Source organism: Quercus robur, chromosome 11 (assembly GCF_932294415.1).
Source record: "Quercus robur chromosome 11, dhQueRobu3.1, whole genome shotgun sequence".
Classification (NCBI taxonomy): Eukaryota; Viridiplantae; Streptophyta; class Magnoliopsida; order Fagales; family Fagaceae; genus Quercus; species Quercus robur.
Genome location: NC_065544.1, coordinates 22,685,427 through 22,693,769, shown reverse-complemented (window position 1 = coordinate 22,693,769; position 8,343 = coordinate 22,685,427).

Below are 8,343 nucleotides of genomic sequence, written 5' to 3'. Positions count from 1 at the left end.
GTTATAAAAAAAAAGCCTTTTGTTTTTTGGTATGAGCAGCAGCAAATTAAATTTAGCTAAACTATGAGCTGTTGTGTTAACTTCTCTCCTATCCCAACTAAATTTACAAATGCAAAAGATATGCTAAGATCACTAATCAGAGTTAGGATAGGTCGGGCAACATGAAAGCAACTGTCTTTAAGAACATCAACACAAATTTTTTGTATCACCCTTCACTTCAATACTCTGTAGATTTTCTGACTTAGCAAGCTGTAAAGCCCAGAGAATTGTAGCTGCTTTAGCCTGCACAGATTCACAAATCTCATATACTTTAGCCCAAGCTTCAATCACCTCTCCATCTCCATCTCAGGCCACCACAGCTAGGATAGTGAAATCCTTTAATACAACCGCATCAACATTAAATTTTACTACAACAACAGAAGAAGTCTTCCAAGAGGATTCCTTGTTAAAAAGTAATTCCTTAGATTGTTCCAAGGCCAGCACGTACTCCTTAATTCTGTTTTCAATATTGCAGATATGAGCTTTAAGAATAACCTTGCTTGAAGGTTGCAATTTACAAATAGAATCCACTGTTAGAGTCATTTGCAAGGTACATACCTCTGCCACCTCCTTGGAATTTATGGCTAGAAAACATGGACTGGATTAGAGGATCTAAGATCAACTTCACTATGCCTGTATTGTTGGGTACATTCAATTTGTCAGTTCTGACTTCTGGGACTCCAGCAGCCAAACCAGATTGCGTTTGCCACAGGGCAATTCAAGAACTTCCTCACACAACCTGTATTAACTATCTCCAAACTCTGTTGTAGGTTGTCAATCCTCCAAAGTAACATTTTGACTCTCTCATGGACCTTAATCCTCCACAATCTTTGCCAAGGCAAATTTGAGGTGTTGGAATACCCAGTATGAGCTTTGACTCACTCTATAGGCAGATTTGACAGAAGAATGACCTTTAAGGTACTTAGTCCGTATTAGCCTATTGGATTTAGGTCTTAGGGGAATGAGATTTTTTTGTAATGGCCTGGACAGATTAATCATCAAATTATTCTGTCAGCATGTCTCTCTTCTAACAATGTAAGGAAGGTTTAATAAGGCTGAACACCATCAAAAGATTCATTGGGGTTGATTCATCTCTAGGCTTCGTTTTAAAATTCTCTAACTAATTTAAAATTCTATAAATTCACCCATTAATAGAAGTCACATCCCCTACTAGAAAGCAAGCACCTCTTACCACTAAATTCTTTACCTTCTCAATATCCAGATTAGAGAAGCATTAAGAATTTCATACATAGACTATCCCTTTTAGATGCAACCAACCAAGATAGATTGGCAATCGATGCTACGTTGAATTCCTTTCTCTTCTTGAACCCAAGCCCTCCCTTTTTTTTGGGTTAGCAGTTTAGCACAGATTGTCTCGAGCTTTCCATGCCATATTACTACTAGGATTTTGTGGGTTCAACAAAAACCTCCTTGTCAGAGCATCTAGGCTCTTACAAACTTGTATCTCCAACCCTTTGATTTAGCTTGTAATCTCTCCTGTAGGAATTTGAAATCCCTTGTGGTTGCTTTTGTGAGGAACAGAGGTGTCCAAAGATAGATGGCATCCTTTTGAAGTTTGCAACACATGCTTTATGGTTCTATCGGATAACTGTTGGGTGGTCTCATGGAAGGTTACTCCAGATTTGTTCTTGTTTAAGAGCTGACCGGACCACTTGCAGTATTTTAACTATTTATCAAGCATTCATTGATGGCAATAGCTTCACTTCTTTTGGCTATTTAGAATAACACAAGGTCATCAGCATACATGACGTGTAATAGTTGGTCCAACAATACTGGTCTTCACACCAATGATTATTCTTTCTGTAAATTTCTTATCGACCTATTTAGATAACACTTCCTGGCATAAAATGAAGGTGTAAAGGGATAGTGGATTCCCTTGCCTCTGCCCTCTACTAGCCATAAAGTGCCTAGACATACCTCCATTGATAAACACACAACAAATGACACTGGAGAATCACACTCCACTATCTACCTCAAATATTTTTCATTGAAACCAAAATTGTTATGCACTTTAAGAAGCTCAAGTTGATTCTATCATATGTCTTTTGCAAATCTAGCTTTATAGGTATTAATTAGGGGTGTGAATGGGTTTAAGTTGATGGGTTTTTTTTAACCATAATTGGGTTGAAAAAAATTCAACCCATCACAAGGGCTCGATCCACCAAGATCAAGTTAGATCCATAAGTTGGACCTTTTTTTTGAAAAAAATTAGGGTCCAATCCACCAGGATCAAGTTGGACCCATGAGTTGGACCTTTTTTTTAATTGAGCATTAGTACATCATCAACACAAATAAAAACAAAGTTATAACTTAATAAACCTGAGCATTGCACCAATCCAACACAAACTATTTTATTAGAGTTTCAAAGGTTTTTTTTTTTTTTTTTTGGACAGGTTTAGTGTTTCAAAGTTTAAACCAATACAAATAATAAAAAATTTATATTGGTAGTGCATCAAACCAACACAAATAAATAAATAAAATTTAACAACAACCAAATAACTTTTCATTTGATTAGTAAGATATCAAATAGTTCTATGTCAACTTAGTTGAGAAACAAAATAAATATGAACTAGTTTTATTATTTTATAGGTAGTAGGATATTATATAGTTCTATGACAACTCAATTGATAAACAAAAGAGTAAATAATAATATCAAATAATATATATTTTAAATATAGGTGGGTCGGGTTGGGTTAGGCAAATTGTGAAACTACATCCAACTCAATTCACAGTAAAAAAATATTTAACAATTCAACCCAACTCACCAACCCTTAAAAACCAATCCAACTTGGTGGTTTGATTGAATTGAGTTAATTTTGGCAGATCAGTGAGTTAAGTACACACCTGTAGCATTAATCCATCCTTGGCTTTCCTCCTCTTGAAGCTAAGTAACATTTTCTACACCACCATCTGATTTTTTGCAATCCATCTATCAAGTAAAAAGGATGACGGGTTGGGAGAGATTAGTTTGTGCAAAATTGGCCTCAAATTGATGGCTTTACACCAATGCATTCCCTTATTTTGTGTAAAATATTTTTGGTTAATCTCAATAGACTCAAATACAAAAACACACGCAAACCAAAAATAAGATGTGTATTCTCAAAATTAGTGTGATAATGTAGAGACAAATTCACATTCATTCATGGGGTGTCCAAGCTGTTGGCTGTGACTGAAATTCTTAAATAAAGCCTATTAACTTTCTAGATGCTGATGGGTTAGTCCCCCTGGGTCTTCATTCTTCTCTTCAATAATATTTGTTCTTATTCAAAAAAAAAAATAAAAAAAATAAATAAAACAAAACAAAAGAGAAGAAGAGAACATAGTCCTTTTAAGTTTACCTACTTTGATGGGTTTAATAGACTTAAAAGAACGTGTTGTAGACTCGAATTTCTTAAATTCTATTCAACATACAACTAATCTATTAAGTTTTTAAAGTGTTTTATGAGTTAAGAATGGAATAGACAAATTAGAGCATGTTTGGTTGGCAAGCTCAAATTCATATTTTTATATATTTTTTCATCCACATGTATTTTAAAAAATTACAAATAATATTACTTAAACTCCACTACCAAACAGACCCAAATGATTGGATATCATTTTTATAAATTCAAAAAAAAAAATGGCTTAGTCAAAAAAAAAAAAAAAAAATTTAATAAGATTGGATTTACTAAATAACAAGGCAAGAAATTTTTTCCAGACCCAATCTCTCGAATCAAATTATTGGTCTAATAGAAAATTTAAAATCTAGACAAGATCCTGCCGTTTACTCTCAAAAAAAAATCTAGACAAGGTCAAAGCTTTAAAATGCACGTTCTGGTCGAGTTAAATTAGCTATTTGCATGTGTAAAGTTTATACCTGAGAATTATCTAGTCTCTTCATTTTACAAAGCACATCTAAATGTATCCTTGTTTTTTTTACTATTCTGGCGAAATATCTCAGCAAATGAATCCATTCATGAATGTCCTTCATCCTACCTCTGACATCCCTACCAACCAACACCTACTACTGCATTCTCCAAAAATTAGGCATGATGCCCATTCGGACCCGTCAAATCTGAGCAGAGCAATAAATTCTGCTGGGTTTGGTTTAGATTTTTTTTTTCTAAACTTAACTGGTTCTAATTTAATAGGAGGCTGGGAACAAATTTGTGAATTTTGCTTTCTTTTTTTTTTTTTTTTTTTTTTTTTAAGGCTCAGCTTAATTTTGGGAGAAAATAGCTAACTAGCACTAAAAGACTAACTATTTAGTTAGTAGTTAAGGTTTCAAAACTAATTTGTTTTCTAGCATCTCGAGTATTTTAAACTCGATTTTGGCCAATAAATCGACCATCAGACGCTCGATTTCTATGCTCTGATTACTGCCGACGTGGCAAACTTTGCCACATGGGAACACAGAAATCGAGTCTCTAAGACTCGATTTCTAAGTGTTGTACGTACAACTTAGTGAGGAACCACAACGTCAGGCAAGAAACCACAACGTCAGGCAAGAAAGCAGAGAAAAAAAAAAAAAAAAAAAAAAAAAAAAACAAGAAATAGAAAGAGAGATCGGCGAGACCCAGGCCGCAGATCGGCGAGACCCAGGCGCCGCGCGCGGCCTGGGTCTCGCCTCTCGCGAGCCCAGGCAGCGCGGCGCCTGGGTCTCGCGAGCCCAGGCAGCGCGGCGCCTGGGTCTCGCCTGGGCTCGCCGATCTGCGGCCTGGGTCTCGCGAACCCAGGCGAGACCCAGGCGCCGCGCGCGGCCTGGGTCTCGCGAGCCCAGGCGAGACCCAGGCACCGCGGCGCCTGGGCTCGCGCTGCCTGGGCTCGCGAGAGGCGAGACCCAGGCCGCGCGCGGCGCCTGGGTCTCGCCGATCTCTCTTTCTATTTCTTGTTTTTTTTTTTTTTTTTTTTTTTTTTTTTCTCTGCTTTCTTGCCTGACGTTGTGGTTTCTTGCCTGACGTTGTGGTTCCTCACTAAGTTGTATGTACAACACTTAGAAATCGAGTCTTAGAGACTCGATTTCTGTGTTCCCATGTGGCAAAGTTTGCCACGTCGGCAGTAATCAGAGCATAGAAATCGAGCGTCTGATGGTCGATTTATTGGCCAAAATCGAGTTTAAAATACTCGAGATGCTAGAAAACAAATTAGTTTTGAAACCTTAACTACTAACTAAATAGTTAGTCTTTTAGTGCTAGTTAGCTATTTTCTCCTTAATTTTGTCTTGTTTATTTTTTTAAGACAAGCAATCCAAAGAAAATAGTTATACTAATATCCTCGGCTGTACTTGCAAGTTTAACACTAATAAGCTATTGAAGGGAAAAATCTTTTATGTGCCCGACATATGGGACATCTGTCTCATTGAGAGGTGGACCTCGCGTATAAAATACATTCTCTTTTCTAAAGTATGTATCTTATCGATAACTTTAAATTGACTTCTCCAAAACAATGAGTTGTTTATTGGATTGCTATAAATAAATGTTCACTGATAAAAATGATGGGTGAATACAGAAAACTAAAATGTAAGTGAATAATCACTAAAGTTAATCTTATAATAACAATCTCTTTTTTTTTTTAAAGCAATCCAAAATAGGTTTTGTTTATGGTCAATTAGAAATTACATAAAAGAGAATATGTGAAAGAGAGATGGTAAGAAAGAAGAAGGGGAAATTACATTTTATCTAAAGTTAGTTTAACTGATAAAGTCTGTGCTAATTGAATTTGGAGTTTAACTCATCAAGAGCGGAAGTCATAAGTACCCGCATCCCATAGGAAGTTGGGTATTCTCATAGTTTTTTTTTTTTTTTTTTTTTTTTTGGGTGGGGGGGGGAGGGGGGAGTAAGTGCGTATTCGGATAGTTTAGATGTGTATGTGTATTATGAGATATAATTTATGGGGTAAAGTGTAATTGCTCCAAAGAAGGAAGTTATATTTTTATTCATTGTTTTTTTTTTTTTTTTTTTTTTTTTTTTGATAAATTCAATTTTTATTTAAACTGAAAATGCAGAGAGATAATCTCCCAAACAGGCAGAGTGGACAACTCTAGGGAGATTATCCTTATTAAAACAAAAGGACTCACTAAAAGCAAGAGATAATTTTGCAGTGACATGAGCTGCAGAATTACTCTCCCTTCTAACCCAACAAAAACAACACCGAACAAAATCTACTTTAAGATTTAAAATACTACAAACTAAATTAACAATAGACAAGTCTGGAATAACATCTTTAGAGGATAGGGGGTCAAAACATCGCTTTGCATCTCCTTCAATAATGATATGTGACCATCTTTCTTGGATTGCTAGCTGGGCAGCCCACAATATTGCATTGGCTTCAGCTACAATAGGAGGACTTCTTCCAAATGATTCACACTCTAATATAGAAAGAGATACACAAAATCAAGTTACAAGTAGATAAGAATAGTAAAAGAAAGCAACTAGTACATAAAAGTGTCCTGAATGAATGGGTACATAAGTACATAAATATCTTTTTTTTTTTTTTGATAATCAAGTACGTAAGTATCATGGTATATATACATTGGTGCATAACTATACATTTAATATTAAACAGGCCTCTCTTATTCTAAGTTTATTTGAATAAATCATTCTAGCATCACAACAACAATTTCACATTAGTTCTAAATCAATTTACCACTTCACTTATGGATCATAACAAAATAAAAATTTAAATTTAAATTGCAGAATATGGTGGGCTTATGTTATGAAATTGCTGTGAGTTGTACTTTAAGCTAATGTTGTGAAATGCACTTAGCCACTTCATATACGAAATGTTGTAAATTTTTTGTGAATTTTTGTTATTTACCTAGTTTGATTTCATATATAAAGGTGCAGCTTTTTATAAACCTCCCTTCTAAATATCATTATATATTTAAGCAATTTTTTTAAACTAAATAAGTCAAGAGAATATGCTATCCCAAGTGCATATGAAAGACATTTTGATAGGGACAAAGTTTACCTCTAACCCATTATGCAAGAATTCAATCATTTAAATGAATCACATGATCAACTTCACAAGTCATGTAAATTAATATACATAAATGGTTTTCTGAATCATCACATAATGGATTTCTTCAAATTGGTTTTGAAAAAAACTTTTTCCAAAGTGCTAATTTGAACTTATCACAATTTAGTTCACAAACTTTCAATTAATATATTTAATTCTTTAAGATATATATAGATTATGGGGTTCAAAATATAGAAATTGAAAAAATTATTTTTAAGACTAAATTATGATAAAACTAAACATCAGGAAGGTAAGTTGTACTTCAATGTTAAAAGTGTAAATTGTACTTGAAAGTGTGATCACAAAATGCAAAATTGTTAATTTGGACGAAGTTCTACCGAGTTCATTTTAAACCAATTTTGGTGAGTCAAATATAATAATTGAAAATTTGTGTACTAATTATTAATGATGATAAGATTAGGGCTATAAACAAACCAAGCCAATAGAGTATTAAAAGTTTATATTCATTTAATTTTATTTTGATTATGAGTCAAGCTCGAGCTTATAACAAAACACGATTACATATTCAAGCTTGGTTCATTTTATTGTCAAATAAGCTAGAGCTTGTTCATAAACTTCTTAATTAACTTATTCATTTTTCATATGAAGTGGAACCAAGAAAACAAATCAATGAATTTTTACTACAAATGAAATGTTTATATTATTAATAAACTATAAATAATAATTTGATATCATATGAACCTATTTATAAACTTATAAAATCCAATCTCAAGTCTATATAATAAGTATATTTTTAAACAAGTATATATATAACATAATATTATATATAATTAATCGAGTCTAGTTTTCATGAGTTTGTTCACAAACAAATTCTTTTGTTTGAAGTTGACTTGTTTAATAATCGAGTCTTAACTTAGGGAAACAAATGAATATAAAGTATAAACAAGCAAATTTCCAAACTGAACTCAAATGGTTCATAAAATGCTTGGTTTATTACTTTATTTACAAGCTTAATACCCCTAGATAGGACAAAAGCTACATTGAGAGGTATATTTGTAATTCTCTCTCTATTTTATTTTAATTTGAACCAAAAATACATAAACTTTAAAATTTCGCTCTATTAATCTTTAACATAACACAAGGCAACCTTCGGCTAGGTATTATATCATTCATAAATAATTTATAATTGATAGGTTTGTTCCCCTCATGCATCATGTGTTGTGCAAAGGAAAATGATGCCATAGTCTCGTTATTTGACGAAGGAAAGGAGATACCTTCACGGGTTGGTAAGGTGCAAAATAAAATTCAATACAATACAATTTCATT